At 42.7% G+C, this 20,818-nt stretch overlaps 1 long non-coding RNA gene across 2 annotated transcripts; it reads right to left on the bottom strand.

The window, feature by feature from the left end:
* Positions 1-1,170: 1,170 nt before the first annotated feature.
* On the bottom strand, positions 1,171-19,431 carry LOC119713392 (uncharacterized). Of its 2 annotated transcripts, none has more exons than XR_011804538.1 (5): positions 19,253-19,431; positions 16,857-17,039; positions 13,955-14,004; positions 5,353-5,494; positions 1,171-5,119 (listed from the first exon to the last, which is right to left on the bottom strand). It is a non-coding gene; the product is annotated as an uncharacterized lncRNA (long non-coding RNA). The 2 variants fall into 2 exon arrangements; XR_011804537.1 differs by lacking the exon at positions 19,253-19,431 and adding an exon at positions 18,935-19,066.
* Between the last annotated feature and the right edge of the window lie 1,387 nt (positions 19,432-20,818).

Here is a 20,818-nt window from a genome sequence, read left to right as displayed (position 1 = left end):
CCTAGAGGAGGAGTGGGGATGACGCACCAAGTCATTATGATTTGTGGCATCTCTCTGAGTAGGATGTGCAAAATAAAGACAGATGGCAATGGATAAACTCCAACAACTGTGAGGCTGCCATTAGCAATATCTCTCACACTGTGCAGAGCGCCCTCAAATGAACTTCCCCGTGGCCCAGAGTCTCCAGTGACACAGATACTGCGGCTCATCTTTTAGTGAGAACTTCTGTGTGTTCTGCCATTTTTCCATCTCATTTTACTTTTCTTTCTTTCTTTCTTTCTTTCTTTCTTTCTTTCTTTCTTTCTTTCTTTCTTTCTTTCTTTCTTTCTTTCTTTCTTTCTTTCTTTCTTTCTTTCTTTCTTTCTTTCTTTCTTTCTTTCTTTCTTTCTTTCTTTCTTTCTTTCTTTCTTTCTTTCTTTCTTTCTTTCTTTCTTTCTTTCTTTCTTTCTTTCTTTCTTTCTTTCTTTCTTTCTTTCTTTCTTTCTTTCTTTCTTTCTTTCTTTCTTTCTTTCTTTCTTTCTTTCTTTCTTTCTTTCTTTCTTTCTTTCTTTCTTTCTTTTTCTTTCTTTTCCTTCCTTCCTTCCTTCCTTCCTTCCTTCCTTCCTTCCTTCCTTCCTTCCTTCCTTCCTTCCTTCCTTCCTTCCTTCCTTCCTTCCTTCTTTCTTTTCTTTCTTTTACCAGCCTCCTGATCTTGCTTTTAAATCACCCGTTTCACATGGCTGCTCCTGCAGCCATCACTGCCCAGCAGTGGTGCCTTGACGAAGCAGAGAGAGCTTTCACCTTCGGGGTCTACATGGGAAACCTCTTTTCACATCAAGGCTTCAAAACACCCTCCTGAGCTGCAATGTTTTCCACATGTTCCCATCACTGCACATTGAGGTGCTAATTCCTTAACGCCCTTTTCTCCCTGGGATTTTTACAGGGTTACCAGCCCTGCTGAACCTCAGCAGAAGGGTGCAGGCAATAAGTCCAGGCACATTTCTTCCATGGGTTCAGCTTCTCTCATTCTTTACGTAACCTCTGAGTTCAGATGCCAGAAGCCTGCAGCTGACACATATGTTATTTCATCCAAAGTAAATGTGGGCACATTAGGGTTTTCTGATGCTTTTTTTTTTTTTTTCTTAAATATATCAATAGAAATTAACTGCTGATGGCTTTTTCCAGAAATGAAAATAAGAAACAAAAATAATGAAGAAACACAAACCATTTGGGGTAGCATTTTTATAACTTGTGGCATTTGGTCTGATTATTATTAGCGCGGAAGATGGGATGAAGGATATCCCACACATCTTCAAAGGGCAGCTGAGAACTAACTGGGTCTCCCCAAGCCAGCGCCCCCGTCCACCAGAGACTCAAAGTCAAAGCTTTCAGTAGCCTTAACAGCAGATTTCCAAGCCACTCTGGTGAAAGCAAAGAGTTTTCTCATGTGCAAACACACCTGACAATTGGCATAATCCCAACACACACACATTAGGTCAGCTGAAATATTCCGCTGTATTGACATTAATTCCACAGCTCAGGCCCAAGATCATGTTCTCATTTGTCTGAATAACAGAGCATTTAAATATTTAGTTCAAATATAAAGACCTTCAGCTTCTATATGGATGGAAGGGGGGGGAACCAAGGGACAAAAGTTTTCCTTGTAGCATGTACTGCACTGATTTCCAAACCTTGGCAGCCATGAGAAAGACACAGCAACGGCAAAAGTCTGGCCAAGACAAATCTATAAAATTTGCACTGTACATACAGCCCCTCCACTGCATGGAGACCTAATAAGCCCAAATACTTTCTGCCCCTCCAAACAGTTGAGCTTCAGAGGTTTCCCAAATGGATTCTAGTGGGGCCAGAAGCGTTGAGACTTTATTATGTAACAACCCACATTATGTAGTGAAAATCTGGAATACACTTTATTAGCTGGGGCTTTGTTTGGTCAGGAAATACCTCCAGACAAATGTGATGACACAGGCATTTTTAATTTGCCACTTCACGTTCATAGCAAATTAGGTGATTTTACTTGTTATTCCCTCCATTAAAAATGACAGGCTGCAAGGTTAGCAGTTTCCCTCAGAAGCTCTTGATGACATTGCAGACACACATAGAAAGCACGAGCACATCAGAATGAATTAAGATCACCTCCACTGCCTATAATCTGAAACACTCCATGTGGTCTCTCTTAACATCAGTCCTCAATGCCAGCACGCTGGAACAGCATGTGCAAGAGGTTGGAGGGAAGGGAAAGGAGAGGTCAAATACTGCATGCTCCATACGATCAAATTTGTGGTATAAAACCAACAATTACCAGTGCAGCGGTGAGTAAAAAACAAACGTCCTATCTATTACCCAATTTAGAATGCCAATGCGATGCCCTCAGGACTCTCGGTCTTCAGTTATTTTTTTGACATATTTGGTAACACATCAAGTCTCTGTATCTGCTCTCAGATTAAGTTGTTGGGCTCTTCTATTTGTGAGCTTAAAGCCATTTTCATTTCAGAATGGACTTAGGAAAAGGCCAGCTAGGCTGCTGCTGAAGTACAAGTTGAGTACAATAGGAAAAATGTAGCAGAAATGATGTTAAGTGCAAAATATTTAATCTTGTCTGAATATCACTGGAGCAGCTCAACACAGACCCAAAGAAAACACTGATAAAGAAAGAAAAAGATAGAAAAGGAAAAAAAAAAAAAAGTAAGGGAAAAGGAAAAGGAAAAGGAAAAGGAAAAAAAGGAAGGAAGGAAGGAAGGAAGGAAGGAAGGAAGGAAGGAAGGAAGGAAGGAAGGAAGGAAGGAAGGAAGGAAGGAAGGAAGGAAGGAAGGAAGGAAGGAAGGAAGGAAGGAAGGAAGGAAGGAAGGAAGGAAGGAGGGAAGAGGGGATAAAAACAATCCCAGTTTTCTGTCCAATTAGAATTAGGAACTGAAATGTGGTCAGCATAGACACATGCACTTTTGCTGGACTTTGGTCCAGAAAATATTAAAAAATAAAAAATAGAACAAGTAGAGCTGGGCAATAAACAAGTCGAGAGTGCTGTTATCCTGGTGGATTCTAGGTAGCCATGGTGAGTCTGCAGCTGCATGGTTTTTGGCTGGAGGTAAGTCTGAAGGTCTGCCAAACTGTGCTGAATGAGACTTGTGCAGCTCCTGGGGCTTGCTGAACGAGGGGAAGCATTGGCGGAGGTCTGCCGGCTGGCCATGGTGCATGGGTGGGGGCTTCACTGAGGACCTGCTGCTCCATCCATCAGCAGCACGGGACACCTCACCAGTGTGCCAACATCTTCTTGGAGAGCCCCAGAGTTACGGCTGTTTGTGTAGGCTGGAGGACACCGTGCAATTGCTCCTCGGTTGCACTTAGCTATTTTATGGTGAGGCAATGAGGTAGTGCTGGGATTTTGAGGAATACCAGGTGTGCCTCCGAGAAACTGATTTCCATTCAGGGAAATAAAGCCTCCTGCGCCTAGGCCTCCTGCAGGCTGGCTGGGTGGGCGCCTGCCGGCCACCTTACACACAGGAGAGCGAGGGTGCTCACCCAGCCGATCAAATGGAGCCAGATGCCACCATCAGGTCAAGTGAATGCGGCCTGTGTTCATCACCACTGCAAGTGATGGAAGCTCCCTGGTCTGAACAAGCAAAATGCCTTTTAGAATTCATTCCAACCCCAAAGAGAGAACCCACGACAAAAACATCATCTCACTGACAAAGTACGCTTCCCTGGAAGCCACCTCTGCAGGTGAGAGGGAGGTTTACAGATGCTGAATTTTGGCTCTTGGAGGTGTGGGGTCTGAGGGTCACAGAGGTGTGAGCACGCTGTTCTTGCTTCTGCTGGAGCTATTCTGTAGCCAAGCCTAAATGCAGAAACCACTTTTTGTATTTTCTTCCCGCTTCAGATGAATAACCTTTATTTTTAAAGCAAGAAGTGCCAGATGTATTTTCAGACATACCTGCTCGGTTGCCACCATGCCTCATCCTCTTGCCACCTCAGCTCTGCTGATCAGTGGGCAGTAAGCACCCTGTTTACTTTGTCTGCCCTCTGGTGTTTTAAGCCTGTGTATAATTGCTGAGAAACCCTCTCTACCTAAGAGTCAGAGGAGACTCTTTCTTTGTGTTTCTTTTCACTCAGAAGGGGCTGAAGCAGCAATCTTGAATTAAAGGCTGACTCTGATTGGAAAATAAACAACTATAAAGTACAATAAATCCCATTGAAGAGTCCAGTCAAAACATCCCAATGAACGGCTAATGCTCTACTAACCAAATCCAGATGTCACTGCCTTGTCTGGCACTAATTGGTTGACTGGAGAGTAAGTAACTGTGTAACCTGAAGGAAATCTCTACTTCTTGCACTTGGGATGAGTTGCTAAGGCAGAAAATGGTTTGGCTTTGCTGTGTTTCTTAATTTCCTAACCACAGAGGAGTCACAGGCACCTGCACTCATCAGGAACTCTGCTGACATCCTCCCACTGGCAGGACACGGTTTTTAAACACCTCAAAAAAAGTTTCTCCAGAACATGAAGCTGCCTCTGACATCTGATGTTCCTTCATTCCCAAACATTGCAGGGTTTATTTGTTTAACTAAAGGACATGCCCAACCAGACTGCAATGAGGGTCTTAGATAAAGGTAGTTGCGAATTCCAGCTGGATGCTTTTGAAATACCAAAGAAAACACCAAGGAGAGCAAATGCTTTCAGATATAAATTAAAAAATAAAATAAAATCAGAAGACTGGAGATGAGTTTGGAAATAGAAAGTTGATTTTTAAAATAAGATTTGTCTTGTGCACCTCAATTCCTATGGCTTCGGAATTCCATGTCTGCCTGCACAGCCCTGCATTGGCAGATGACACACAAAGTGCCTAACCAGGATTTTCCAATTACTTTTTTTTTTAGGCATATTTGACACAGTCATGTTTTAGAAAAAAATTTATACAATAGCACAAAGCACTGTGTGCCTGGAGGGACCTTCTCTGTTTTACCAGGCTAATTCCCAGAGCCGTGATTCAGCACACCTTTACTTACATCGTTTTCCTTCAAGTAAAGATGTCTCACTGGCTTCAGTAACTTCCATGACATTGAGAATTGCTATTTGTAACTCATTCAGTCACATGCTGAGATCATAAAAAGAGGTTCTGTGACATTCCTAAAAGTTAATAAGATTCTGTTAAAAAACAACAACAACAACAACAACAACAAAACCTGTTCATATTTCTTATCATTTTAATTACTGTCAACAATATCGTTAATTTTATCAAATAACTTACTAAAATAAACTTAGTTCTCTTGGTATCATTGCCATGTTGTTTGCACTTTATAAGAGCATTTTAGAAGTACGTAAGTTTGCACACCAAAATCTAACATTGAGCTTCTGCTTACCTACATGTAAATAATTTTTTAGTGCTTGCTGAAAATAGGATCCTATGACCCAAGCCTCAAGCAGCAAAGCCATTTTCTCAGCGGAGCACTGTACAGTGTAGCATCTGTCCAGACACATCCAGTCGTATCTTTCACTCATGAACTGCAAGTGGATAACATGGGATTTGAAATACAGTAGACAGTTGTGCAAAGCATGAACAATGAAAATTACATCCAGCCTTTAATCCAGGGGATTCTGGGCTGAGCTCAGCCTCCGTGGATATACATATCCATTCTGCATTTAGTTCCACATATTCCAAAACTGGATGTTCCCCCAGAAGAGTCTCATGGGAGCAGAAGGGGGATTAAGCAGCTTTCTCTCGATGTTTTGTTATTAGTATTATACATGTAATATGCACTCACACATGCAACTGTGCTGCACAGTTTTCAACAAAGAAACTCATTTCTTCCAAGATACCAGAAAGTTTCACATTTCAGGTACTGTCTTTGTTTTGTTCTTGGTCTTGGGAGAGAAAGGATAGAAAAGAAGTGGAAAGTTATTCATACACCGCACATTTGCAATCAGAAAAATTTTGATGTCTTCCTCCTTCAAGTCTGAACAGAGGAGCATGTCCTGCCAATAGGACTGTAAAGGCAAAATGAGCTCCTTCAGCAAACTTCTCATTCCAAGCTTTTAAAACTGCCAGAAGTTGATTTGGCTTTAGCAGTGGTGATACCATGGAGGATTTCTCTCCTGTAGATGTTGGCTAGATATCAACAAAAATAAACCCACCATCTTGCTGGTACAATCTGGCTCTTGTCAGCACCTTCACAAGAAGGCCCAGAATGAAGCGTGGGTCCTCCAAGGACCATCACTTCTACCTGTTTTTTTCTTCTCAGCTCCCTGAAGGTCTCACTCTGGTATCTCTCACCAGCAGTAATTAGATGCATGGCTTGAACACCACCAGGAATGTTTTAGAACATGTGATGCATGAAAGTACCAAATTTAAACAGACAAACATTGAACCGCTTGCAATAGTGGAAGAGAATTAAATTTTCTGTTCAATTTTATTTCAAAAGTTCCTAAAAAGAAACTGTAGGATGTCAGGAAGAAAGCACCTATAAGAGTTAAATTTCTGATTCCATCAGGATGAAATAATTTGATAGTATATTCTGAAACAGGTTTTTAATAGCAGTGCAGAGCATCAATTCTTACTGGTACTTAACATTAAGTATCTCTTTTTATGTCTAACCATTTTGGAGCACTGAAACACATCTTTAAAAAAGAGCCTTTGAATTTGGCAGCACAGTTGACTGCTAAAAGAAACTGTTAACATTCAGCTGAGTGGCATGTGGAAGAAACCCAGCAAAGTAAACTCAAGGGTTAATGAAAGTAAATGAGATAATCCTCATTGATCTCCCATAATCCCCACGGTCTGAGTGCAACTGTCAATCACGGGGAGAGACTTTTTTTCAAAGCTATCCCTCTGTGAATAGGTCATTCCAAGCTGAACATACTTGATATACAGACATATATTCAAACATACACACACACACTGAACATATAACAAAAATCTTAGCAGGGAAAATTCCAAAATGAAGGGGAAAATAAAGCATAGCTAAAAAATATGGTGTGTAAATTTTAAAAAATATAAAGTTTCTTTTAGCAGTTGAAATATATTCAAGCCATCTGCTCATGCTACCTCACTGCTTCCCACGTAAGCTGGTAGCAAGTAATGAATCTGTTGGACCCTTCCCCCCAAAAAGCTGAGAAACTGTTCCCATAAAATTAAAACTTACTGTTTAACAGGTCAACCTAAACAAAATACAGTCTGGAACATAAAAGAAATTGTTTCAATCCTTCTCAGAGAACTACTGACATGAGAAATGCACTAAATTAAGTGATGGCATGTCGGAGGTTACAGGGCTGCTGCAGCATTCCTGTAGGCATCTGGACACCAGGGCAGAGGGAGAAAGGGATGTTCGGTGCCTCTGCAGAGCCTGAGATCAGCATCTATCTCTTCCAAGAACTGCACTGGTCTCAAAGGCAGTCTGAGGCATCAGTCTTTTTCTTTTAACTCATTTCACTTTGGTCCTTGGCTGCATGAGCAGTGCTGTGTGCTACTAGCACAGGCACAGCCAGGGAGGGATCTGCTGGAGCCAGGGCAGGAGCTGGCTCAGGGAGGTGACAAGATGTGGAGGCATCTGGGTTCAGCTTTACTGAAGGGCTTCAGCTCTGCAGCCAAGGCTTTGCCACAAAGGCTCAGTTCTAAACGTACACCTGATTTTGTGAGAAATGTATTCAAGATGTTTGGTGGGCAGAGATGCTGTTCTGTACAATAATTATAATTACCTTCTTCCTCTGTGAAATTTCCATATAGTACTCTGCTTCTGAAGTTCTTGATATAATAGCAATCACCTACAGAGAAAGTCTACAGGGTTCAAGAGAAAGACAACCTTTCAACAGAGAGTTCAAACCTGCCTGTAATAATGTTATTACGTTCTGCAGAGGAAAAGGAAATTGTCTGTCAAAGGTTTAGGATAGAAATGCTTCACACCACACAAAGGTAACTCTTAAAAACCCAGTGCAAGAGCCATTTTCCACCTGTAAATATTCAGAGCAAACTTTGCTGCCTAAGCCACCTCTTCTAACCTGAGGCTGAGCTGGAAATAAATGCCCCACTATCAGGTTTAAAGAAAAACCAGCTTGGTAGCCATTTGGCCTGCAGCCAGGATTACAGTGTTAACTTCACGTCTGTCAACCTGTCACTTAAACATTTACCAAACTACTGACCACTTCTATTAAAAGACCATTAAACCAGGATTAAGCTTTTCCAGGGTTAAGCTGATGTAAAAATGCAAGGAATGTCACACCAAGGGTGGCTCATTTTATTTGTACTGTAAACAGGCAGAAGATGGAGGATAAAATGGTATGTGTTTATTAAATACGGGAATAGATCCCTTTTTCACATTTTTCCTTCTTTCAGCTTCCTAAACTTAGATCTCATTACCCAGTGCCCCAATAGCTGCAGAGCATCACAAAGCAAACACAGAAGCCTCCAACTGCCTTAAACCCAGCCCTGGCTGCTTTACAACAGATCAGCGCCGCTCTGCCTGGACGAGGGGTGCAGTACAGAGCACAGCTGTAGTGCAGGGGAATAGCCGTGGCTATAAGCACAGCCTTTGGTTAGTGTGTTTATCATAACCAGGGACCAACCATTAAAAAAGGATGTTCTCATCAGAAGGGAGGGCCTATTCTCAGCTGGCTGAGTTCTTTTCGAAGCAATGTTTGCAGTTGCGGAGGTGAGGTGTGTGCCCAGGCAGGGTGCTGCTGCTCCTTTCATATTGCTTTATATCAAGTCCTATAGGAAAAGGCACAGAACTCTACAAATCATCATCTCCTCAGCTAGAAGAGGCTTACATCTGAAAATGCTCAAATGGAGATAAAATTGACCCATAAACGAAGAGTATTGTCTCAGTTTTACCTTTATAAGTTCCCGGTGACTCTGCAATGTATCACGTAGGCACAGGACCTGGAGGCCAGCCCTGCAGGCAGCCTGTACGCACGCTGAGGACAGACCATCCGTCTGCCTTCGACCTCTGGGCTCACTTGATGCTGTTCAATGCTGTTGTAGGCTGGGTTTCTCCACCCAGGTCAACACACACAGGCATGTAGGATCAGAAAGCAGCTTTTGGACTGTGCAGATCTAATGGATCTGTAGGCAATGCTTTCTTGAGGAACACATAGACTCCTAAGAGCTAGCCACAGATAATATCTGAGCTAAACAACCAGTTCTACAGATAGCTACGAACTGAAAACCTTAACAAGAAGAATTAAGAAGCTGATACAAATCCTAGTTATCCTTGCTAACATTTAATGAGATACCTCCCATTTCACCTAGACCTTCCCCCTCCTCCCTTCTCCCTCCCCCCAACCCCCCCCAGTTAGCTATATGAAATATAATTTTGCTTTCAGGAAGTATCTATGACACTTCCATCTGAAGCAGGGCTTCCAGTATTTACAGGTATCAAAGAACTGGTCTTAATTTCATCTGATACTTTAAAAAGCCTTTTATTCTGAAATAAATTATTGAAATGTGGTATTGGTAAAATGGGTTGCTCCAGTAATGGATTTACTGTGATGGTGCAATCAATTTCAGAGATTGGATTTCAGGATAGAAACTATTCATCACTCTCCATGTCAACGCAAGGTTTACCTTCACACTGCGGTCATCCACCGTAACTTACAGATACCAAGGGCAGAAAAGGATCTATGGCAGGAAAACTCTTTCTAGGGCTTTTTTTTTTTTTTTTCCCTGTTGTGGCTGAGGTCAGAGCCTCAGGAGCTTGTAGTTACAGCAGCTCTACAGCATCACAGGGCCATCCAGGGCATGAGAGGTCTCATCCCTGTGCAATAACAGGAATGCTTAAATATTCTGGTTACCTGCTCTCCAATCTTTCAAATGCAGGCATGTGTTTCTCCCCCTTTTCTGCTATATTTCAGCATCACAGAGCCTTTCAGTAGATAAAGCCATCAGGACTGCAATAGGAATAATGGGGAGAGACCTTGAAGCAGTACAACTTCCCATCCTGCGGCATAAAGCACCCAGGACAAGACTGATGCTCATGTGGGAAGGAGAGGAAGGAGTGCTGTTATCTGTCCCTCCTTGCCCTGCACTGCCCGCTCCCTTTCAGTAAGTGCATGCCTGAGGCTTTTCACCAGCTGGAGACCTCAACAACTGCAGGTACACCTGTCCTGCCTGACCTACAGCCACCCAAGACCTCTGCAGCAAAGGGGGGATGCTGAGAACAGGAGCACTTCTGTCCTGGAGACTGGCAACAGAGACAGGCTTTTGCTCCATTTACTTTCGCTCCACAGAGGCCCGTGTGTCCTTCTTTTTCCTTGTTCCCTGCCTGGTAGAGCCCCTCCAGTCCTGCCAGGGCCACAGTCTGTGGATCCTCCATGAAGCACCAAAAAACATCTCATCTGCAGTGTCCACAACTACCAGTGGCAGCAACAAACTGCACATCTAAGCCTTGTGACATGAAAAACATGTAAACTATTTTTCCATCTTCATCTCTAATGAATCCTGTTCTTAGTTCCTAGAAAGCAAAGTCAGCTCCATAAATCACGAAGGCTGTCGTTTTGGTGTTTTACATTAACACCTTCATTCATGTTTTGCTGTGACCTCCTGGACTGGGGTGAACTATTCTGCTGTGCTGGGAAATGGCAGCTCCAGAGCCAAATTTAGCACCTAGAAAATTTCCCTTGGCTCTTAGGTGCCATAATTTTAAACCTGACTCCCTGCTTAAAGACAAAGTCATGTCTACATTTGATTTCAGGTGTTACATACAATAATTTAAGTAGCTAAGTGGGGATCTGGCAAGTCTCTGACTTATGAAGGGGGTTGGAAAATAATGTTTGGAGCCAAAAGTGCAGTTTTCTTGGCTATGGTCTGTACTCTGTCTAGCAGCTCTGCATTTATTCTTTCACTGACTTACTCAAGTGCTACAAATGGTGAAGTCTTGCTCAGCTTCAGAATCACCATCAATAACTACAACTGGACTGGAATACTTAGTGAGGGGTGAAAAATGGGGCTTGTGATAGCTATTTATTGTGCCCCTTAGGACAGTTAACTGAAAGGTCTCTGGAGTTTTAGAGCTCTCTTCTCACTCCACTCCACTGATTCCACTCCTTCTTCTGCTCTGTTTTTTTTTCATATGAAATATGGCCTATCCTGGCAATCTATTTTACAAAAATCAAAACTGAAGAAACTCACAAAAGGCACTTTGCAATGTTTCAACCAGAATGAGACACAGCAAGAAAATTAATGATGATGCCACTGTATTGCCTGCAAAGGAAGGGCTCCTGGAAGGGCAGGGTGCCCCAGAGGCAGCTAACTCTAACTTTGGCCCCAGCAAGTGATTGCTTAAGGTTCCTCTTAACGCTGCATTTTGAATGTTTTTGTATTTTTCCATTTATGAATATCCAGCCCTCATTTCTCTGGCACCTGGACTCATTTGTTCGTTTGACTTCTGCCAGCAAGTCCTGCTCCAAACTGCTCCAGTGCCTCTAAACCTTTAGAGGTGGTCTTGGGAAAGAAGATGCTGGAAAAGGTCAGGAGGAAGAGGCAACACTGGAGGGAGAACGAAACTCTAGCATAAATGAGATTTTTGTTCAGAAATCCCAAACATTTTTTTTTTCTTTTTCAAAACAGCAGTAATTCCAGTGGTGAATGAAGAAAGAATTTCTTTTTTAAAGATCCAGCACTTTCACTGCTCAGATAAGATGTAAGGACTCCAAGTTCTCTAAATCAAAAAAAGCTCTTCCCAAATCTAACCATCAAGCCATAAAACTGTTCATGACACTGTTCTGAGTTTCTTAACTTAGAAACATCGATGGGCAGAAAATAAATTAAACCCCTAAAACTCTTGCAACCTTCTCAATCAACTATAAAAAGAAGGGGAGAGAAAAAAAAAAAGAAGAAGCCATAGATACATCCACATTCACCAATAACCCGTAGAAATCATAATTAATGTCAGCAGGAGTACAAGATGCTATGAATTTATCAGTGCTATGATATATACACATCTAAGCAGAATCAAGCACTGCTCAAGGAAGATTAAGATCCATGAATCTAAGCTTACTATCTGCCTCTGGTGCAGTGCCACAAATGCATTCCTTGGGGTCTCACAGGCCACATACCTGGTTCACCAACAAAGAGATGAGATGTCAGACCTCTGATCTTAACACAACGAGACAGCAGTGCCTCCTGCTGTACGCCAGGCAGCATTTATTCCTGCACTTCCAGCTTCCTTTGTCTGATTTCAATTAGAAGTAAAGCTATGGTTAGCAAGCTGAGAATTTAGGTGATTAATGGAAGATGTGTAATTGGCCTTAACATCTTTGGAGCAACAGCCTGTGTCACAGAAATACACTCTGCACAGACCAGCATGGGACAACAGGGGAGTTGTGCAGTCTGTGAGGGAGCCAGAAATCCCCAAGAGATGTTCTGTTCATAAACCAGCTCTTAATGCATTTCTGAGCGTGTCACAGCACATCAGGGATGGTCTGCAGCACCCGCAGGGTTTCAGCCTCCTCAGACTTGCTCCCCTTTTCTTGCTTTAACTTATTTCAGTATTAATCTGCAGGAAGTCCTGCTGCAACACTGCGACCTTCTGCTGAACAGACTTTCACTTGTGCTGACCCATGACAAACTATCACAGTTGGGGAATGCTGACTGTATCATAGCCCACATGAATGCCAAGACTGGCTTAATCCAAAAACATCAGAAAAAGGAACTTGGGGTCAATCTTACTTAAGGAATGTGCCAAGCTTCCTGGAGGTCACAGAGAGAAAGAGAAAAAAAAAAAGCCCTACGTTTCACCTCTGAAATGGAGAGACTGAGAGGTTTTAAATCCCTTCATCAGCCTGCAAAGCAGGTAGACTAGCAAAATAAAAGAGGGGCTTGTCTCTGCCCCTCTGGGCTGTAACTGGGAGCCTTTCACTGAGCAGGCTCTTCCTCCCCCTCGGGGTGGGTTCCTGCATATCAGATAGAAAATCTCTTTGAAAAACAGCAAGTCAAATCTTTCAAAACAATCATTATGATAACAACGAAGAATAATAATGTTAAAGACTACTCTGCCACCACGACTTCCACCCAAAAAGTTTCTCAAGGCTTTGCAGAGTCTATTTATCAAACCTCTGTGTAGGGCAGCTGGCTCTGGGGAAGAATGTCAACAGCCTCCGCAGCATGCTGCAGTCACTTCTCCCTGCCATCAGAAGCACCTCACTGTCAGATCTCTCCAGCAGAAGCACGAGGCCCTGGGCTGCTTGTGGGGCAGGATCACCACCCTCCGCACATTTGTTCAGGTGGTGGCACTGCTGAGATGGGTGTCTGTCTGTCCTGCCCTCACACTTCTTGAATCAATCTTCTTTGCCTTATTTCCAGGCCTTGGGGTGATGTAATATGTGCAAGGCAGCTTGAGGCCTTTGGCTCAAAAGGTGCCATGGGTGCAAAGGACCATCCCAGGCAAGTTTTAAGCAACCAGTGAGTTTCACAGCATGTCTGGGAGACTTCTGTGTTTTATATTTGAAGAAGTTGAGACAGGAGATGGTGACATAGCTTCTAAAGATCATTGAATGAAACTGTGGGAGTGACAGGAAAAAAACGTAGTTATCTAAAGCTTTTCAAATGACCATCAGATAAACTCTCTTCTAGTTATTTGCCATTAAGGATCAAAGAATATCCCAGTATTCAGCTAAAAGAAGGCAGAAAAGGGCACTTGCACTTGAAACCAGTTTCATTGAGGAACAGGGTTCCCAATAACCTTCATGCAAGTTCAGTGAGAGGGCAAGAGGGCTTGGTGGACTTGGAAGCTGCGACACCTGCCTTGCCAGGACCACGTGTCACCACTGTGCTCCTGCCAGCCTGGCTCTGGTGGCTCATGCCAACTCCAGCTTGGCTGCAGTAATCCCCTGTCACCAGGATGGCCAGGAAAAATGTAGTCTGCAAGCTGTCATGCCAACATCACTGCAGTGATGAGCCCTGAGAAGGAGCGCCAGGATGAATGTTAGCTCTTCTGTAACTAGAGTTTGCAGAAGTAGTAGGTAAAGGCTTACCTGGGCTGTGGTGCAAAGCCTTTGAGGATGGGCTGAGCTGAGGAGAAGGTCTAAAAAAAAAAAAAAAAAAAAAAAAAAAAAAGAGACTGGTTTGGAAGCAAGAAGGTAGCTATGGACGTTTGTAGACTGACTCCAGATTTATTCTGGGGTAAATGAGAGAAAAAAAAAATTGGTCTTGTGCATGTACAGCCAAATGTGAATGTTTGCAAAGCCTGAGTAATGGGAGTAGTACGTCTCCTCACCTCTATCCCTCCTCTTTAACCATTTCAGACCTCTTTTTTTCCTCATCCCAGATGAAAAGCCTGATCCATCAGCTGGACAGACAATCCACAGGATTTCAGATCTCCCTGAAAGTCTCCTCAGAAACACCTTTCCTTAGAAATTTTACCGCTCACTCTGCAGACCAGACCATCATCTACTAAGCGTCTATGCAGGCTAAGCCAAACATATAAATCTCTGGCAATTCAAAATTCACAGCATAAAACTCAGGGATTTTGAGAGCTGTTTGTAGCACTGTTACTGAATTCTTAGAAGTGAGCAAATGCTGCACTTGAGCAGTCATGCAAAATATTAATTTCCATTGTCGAGACAGTTTTCTTAAGCTTCATTGACTGTCTTGTTTCCAAAATTGTTGCTGAGAGTAAGTAAAAGTAATCAGAAAAGTAATTCTTCTGACATTGATAAGAATGGGAGCGCCTGTTCTCCCTTCTGAAATGAAATGGTTGATGCTCGTTGTCATCCAGGGGAAGGAAGATGTGACCCATCGCATCTAGCCACATTCTGATCCTAGGTAGTTTGTACACAGTAGCAAGAAATGCTCAAAGGGAAAGATCCCTCAAAGAACATTTGAAGAAAAGGAATTTTAAATTCATTCAGGTAGAGATTGAGAAGAAAATATAACACCAAAGATTGAGCTCTTCAGAGATGAAGGAGACTGTGTTCCTGTGCAAAGCACCTAGCACCAAGTTCAGCCAGTTCACCAGTGAACAACACTCAAAAGTAATGGAATTAATGAGCATCCATCAGGCTGCTGCAAGACTGTTCAATAATATGATTTGGAAGACACTAATTTTTGTCATTTTAGTGATTTGCTTTATCTGTCCCATCATATCTTTGCTTAATTGTTTTTTACTTGCTTATCTATTGAAATTAAGCATCCCAGCTTCATTTCCCAGGCCTCCAGTTAAAGGGACTTACCAGGTTTATGAGTAGGTTCCTAAATTTTGAACAGGAGTTAAAACAGGTTCAGGTACGATTACAAAACTTCATTTATTTTTTTTCAATCTGACAGCCCCTTTGGCTGCCGCAGGTCTCCTCCCCACCTTAGCAGAGCAGCAGCTTCCATGCTAACCTGAACAGGCTCTGCCAGTAAGCCAACAGCTCTTACTTTCAATCATCTCATTTTTTTTTTTAGATGAAATAGCTTGGTTTTGACTTTCTCTGCAGAAAATACTTTTTCTAAGTCTTTTGTCTTTTTCTTTCATGTTTATTCTCAACTTTGTGGCAGGATCCAATGAGACTCTGAACCGAATCTGACACAGTCAGTCTCAGACAGAATGATCTCTTCTCATAGTGCACATAAGTGCTTTTTGGACCAGCTTCCTTTCTCTCAGGCAATTACAGGTGATTTTAAAGAGATAGATGTTGTCAGATTTCTCCTTTGTCTGACAGGCTTTTTTTTTTCTTTTTTCTTTTTTTTTTTCCCCTTGGCTTTCTCTTTTCTGAGTAATAATAAAAAGTTGGCATTTCTGGGTGACTTCCCAAATTTCTGACCACACCACAGGATTGCATTCCAGCACAAAATCCCAGCTATTTCCTGTTTTCTGTCACAACTAGCAAACAAATGCCCCAAAAAGATCAGAATTTCTAGGGAAGAGCTGTGGATAGTCTGCTGGCAAATGACTGCAGTTAAGTAGGAGCTTATATTTATGAATTCCCTTCTCATGATAAAAGACAAAGGTATTTTTCCCATTTACTCTTCACTTAAGAACCACATCTAGCTGAGCATTTTATTTCAATCTGATTGCCAGAAATACCCTTGGAAGGATAAAATTACCCATTACAGTCCTTATGAACAGCCTGGTAATTAGAAGCAATTAAGATGCCCATTAGCCTTTCACAGCTCTCACCAAGCTGCTTGCTCCAGCCTCCTGACCATCCTAGAGGCCCTGCACTGTGGACGCCCTCCAGTTTATCAGTGTCTTGAAATGGGGAGCCCAGAACCAGTATTTCACTCCAGGAAGCGTGGAACAGAGGAAAATAACCATTTTCTCCAACCTCCTGGCTGCCCTTTTATTAATGCAGCCCCATGTGCCTTTGTCACCTCTACATTCATCTTTCTTTCCTTCACCTTGCTTTCTTGGTGAATAAATGAGCAGATTCTTTCAACTGAAAAGATTTTTTATGTCCTCTTTATCTTTACATTATGCAAATAAATAAATAAATACATATAATTAGGTATTGTTGGTTTTGCAGTAACCCCACAGCTTTTGCAAAACTTTAGTCTTAATTTAGCATACTTTTCAGACACATTTTGGTTCTAGGAAAGCTTGAAGGAATTGAAATGGGGCCCAAAATTGAGGGCTCGAGCAAATGTTAGACAGCTGCATGCATCCTTCCAAAGTAAAATAGATACTGAATGTAGCTGCTTGGAAATTAGGATTTTCTGCTTCTGCTATGCTTGTCATATTGGAAGTTCTTGTTTTATTTATCAGTTTGGATGCACCTGACCTTGTCTGTTCCATCTTGAAAACCTCCTTGTGCAGAGAGAGCAGCTGGACAACTGTCCCACTCACAGTCCCAAGCAAAGCAAACAAATAACCCAACAGGTTTGGAGATACACTTGTTTCAGACCTTGTTTAAGCAAAAAGAGGGGGCAAAGAACTCAATGAGGTTCACTAACCTTCACCAGCACAGGCAGAGATGAACCACAGATGCAGAAGAAAGTCCCCTTGGGTTGCTCAGCTCACAGTTGCTGCCGTCCTGAGGCTCTCTCTGACCTGACCGCTGTCTCCTTCCAATCGCCCTTTCTGATGTCCTTGCCTAGCCAAGATGGAGCAATAAACTCATCTGGGTAAAAAGCACCCTGCAGGAAAACAGAATAAAATGACACTCTTACTACAAATTTTGTCCTAATGTTGAAAATGTCAAATGAAAACTAGATGCACTCTTGTCCCCTGGAGCAGGGTGGTGGCTCCCAGGAGCTGCTGAGGGACCCAGCAGTCACCCTGTCTTTGTCCCATCAGAGCCCCAGGGAGTGAAGCCAGTCCTCAGCCACAACCCCAGCCCTGCAGGCTCCAGGGGCCACGGCCATTAACCTCATTTCTGCCACCACTGGGGACAGCATCACCGGGGTCAACTCCCAGCTGCCCTGCAGCGTCAGCAGTCTTACACCAGGGAAATGCCTACAAAATGCCTTTAAACCAGCACAACAAAAGTCCACGGCCACTTTGGTAGATGAAAATGGAAACGTTGAGGAAACAGAGATCAGACCTCTCATGCTCAGAATCACAGTAAATAACTTCCCCACCTCCAGGATCATTTCTCACCTCCTCTGTCTTTAAATCATCAGTGTCATGGTGGAAAAAACAGAAGGACTCAGTCCCTTAAAGCTCTTTCCTCTTTTTGCCTATCATTTAATTAAATTATCCTATAATGAAATCTTTCCCTAATGAGTCAGTGTTTAATAATTTATTAGACGCTGAAGCCCTGCTTAGAGTCTCATCAATTATGTATCACAGCACCAGGCACTTTCAAACTCTCTTTTTTCATTTCTCATTCACTTCATTAAAAGCCCCAGCCTTGCTACTTCTAGGTTTCAGATCACTTGCCTAGACTTAGAGGTCAGCTCACTGTTTTGCCCAGAACTCACCAACAGATGTCTGCGTGCATGTGCTACGTGTTCTAAAATTGTGTGGCATCTGCATACGTGTCTGTGCACATGTAGAAGGGCACAAGTACCTGTCTGTAAGCAAGAATGAGCATAAATCACACTGTTTTATTCAGATTGGCACATGGGTGTATACGTATCTTTGTTGATTTGTAAAATCTGCGTATGTGTAGATGAGTTTCTGTTAGCACTCATGCATCTGCATCTATAAGGCTATATTTGCTTTACATCCATGCACGTATATCTCAGTACTGGCATTCCTGCCCACAGCAGTGTGCCAGCACACTCTTCTCAGTGCAGTAAATGAGCCTGTCTTTTCTCACTGCCTTTTTCGTTTGTTTTGCTTGAAAGAGTAGCACATACAGGAATTCCTGTAGGAATCAGTCAGGAAATACGTACATGAGCTGTAAAGATAATGAATCTATGTAAGTGATCAAGAAAGGACTACGAAGTGCACATTGCTTCAGTCCTGACCAGCACCCACAGAGTCATTTGGGGAAACGGAGCTGATTTTTCACTGTGTTTCCCATCCTGGCCACTATAACCCCTCTGCCTCCTGTAGAGCACTAAGCCTTTATTTAAAACACATTGCCTTATTTACATGGAGGTAGTTTTGGAGTCAGCAGCTCTGTTGATTACATATCCTGGGAGCATTTTGCTGTAAAGACTTGTGTAAAGTGCACTGCTATTAAAAAACTAGTCTAGGGAACATTCCCCCCAAAGAACTGGTGATCTTGGAAGAGTTATTCTAAAACTTTGCTCATTCACTCCAGCTTGTTTTGTCAAGTCTGGGTCAAATCTGCTCAGTTAGCACAGAAACACAATTAGTTTAATCCCCAGTTTGGGAGCAGAGGGTCAAGCTCAGTTGTTGCTAACTCACATGGTCTCCACAGAAAAAAAAGTGGTGTTGGTGCTCAGGGGAGCTGCAGGGCTGGAGCAGCTGAAGCCTGTGGCTCCAGGTGCCTGCATGGGGAGCACACATCAGTGGGATGATGCTAGCAGCAGCAGAGCAGATCTGATGTTGATCTGATGCTGTGCTGTAAAGGGTTTTTTGTTTTCTTTTCCCGAGCACAACCATGCATATTCCATACCTGAATTGGGGCATGCTGAAGCACCACCAATTTGCCACATCTTAAGGTCTCCTGTAGCTTAGGGCAAGGATTCTCCAACGGGAGCTGGTCTGCTTTTTCAGTTTCAAAATTATGCTCTTTACATTAGCCAGTCTGGGGGAGGAAAAAAAATGTGGTGCTGGCTTCCTTTCAAAAGAGTCAAATTGTGACTTTGTGCCACTTCCCAGCAAGTCCAAGAAAGAAATCGAGTCCCACAGGACATGCGCTGGGTCACTGCTTGTTCCTGGTGACCCGATTCAGACTGACCAGGAGGAACACAGGCAGAAGGAATCCCCTTACCTCCTGTGAAGAGCTAGCGAAGTCACAGCACAGGCTGGTGCTGTCCCACTCAGCCACTGCTTCCCTTGGATCCGGGCTGGTCCACTCTGCTGCTCCCGCTGGCTGCTACCGATGCTTCCAAGGATGGGGAAATGACACTAACTCCCATGCTCATGCATTTGCATTTTGAATACTTAACTAGACAGTTGTGCAAGGGAAAGATTTTTTTGATCAATTTATACCCCAAAGCACAAAATCTGATTTTCCTTGTAATTATCTTATCAAGCAAATCTAAAGGAGTTATTAGCTGTAACAATCCCACCAGGTCTTTCAAAAAACTGCTATGATTTTAGAGGGTCTTTTCTTACTTCAGATTGTTTCCTTCAAAGTGAAAACTTCCCCAAAACCATAGAAAGAGACTCCATAACAGACACAATAAGATACATTTTGCCAATCAAATGATGATAAAAAAAAAAAAAAAAAGCATGCAGCCATCCAAAACAACCCTGTACTGGTGTTACTGGAACTCTTGCATTGCTCAGCAGTAAATATTCTGTGTCAATAGGCCATTAACTTTTAATCCCAGTGCTGGCCATTTGAGAACCTTACATCAACACTCCTGTTATTTTACACATTGCTTCTCATCTTATTAAGTGACTTGCACATATGGACAAGAGCACAGTTTCACAAATGAGCTTGCGTCAATAATGCACAGGACACCACCTCTGATAAGGAAGAGGGAGAATTGCAAGAAAATGAATATGTCTGGGGCTATCATGAGTATTTATTTACATTGAGAAGAAAGAGAAACCACTCTTGAAGAGCTTAATGCATTACCTAAGCTGAACTTCCAACATATGCTCACTCTCAGCTGCATTCTAACTTCATTTTTTTCATCCTCACAGCAAATTTGGTGCTAGTGAAAGATGCCAGGCTGACAAGCAGAGTTCACCGCTCACAGCACAGGCTGCTGCCCAGGCAAGCTTCTCTCCAGGCTCAGTTCTCTGCTGCTACCTGATGCAGACAGATGATTTCCAGGGTGAGAACCGAGCTTGCTGATCCAGCTCTATAGTGCTGTTGAAGAGCATCTCCTCCAGGAATGCCTTCTCTAGAATAACAGACAACAAGGGGAGAGCTTAATAGTTTTGATTCTCATCCTTTTCTTCAACAGTATCTTGCAGATAAAATGTACGAAGCAACATTTTATTTTAATTGTGAAATATGGTGCATCAAAAAAACCTGTTTTTGAAATGAACTCAGAAGGCTGAACATTGTTTCTCTCAATAAATTCTTTCCAAGCACTGAATTTATGATATTGAATCAAGCCCTGACCTGTTGATTTTAAACTGGTTCTCCTGTAAGTCACCCTACAAATATTTAGATTCCCCAACCGGCCCTTCTCTTCCTTCCAACTAACTGTTGTGCAAATCCACAAAGCTACTGCAAGCAATTACTCAACTGGACAAACTAAGAAATACAATATCCTGTATCCAGCTACTAGAGATGTCCCTACAGTATTCCTCAGGCTGTTGTGGAAGGTGACTGGCAAAGTTTTGAAAAGTCCTATTAGAGACGTGAGATTGAAGG

The sequence above is a fragment of the Anas platyrhynchos genome, chromosome 21 (genome assembly GCF_047663525.1).
Source record: "Anas platyrhynchos isolate ZD024472 breed Pekin duck chromosome 21, IASCAAS_PekinDuck_T2T, whole genome shotgun sequence".
NCBI lineage: Eukaryota > Metazoa > Chordata > Aves > Anseriformes > Anatidae > Anas > Anas platyrhynchos.
This window is presented reverse-complemented; position numbering and strand designations above follow the sequence as displayed.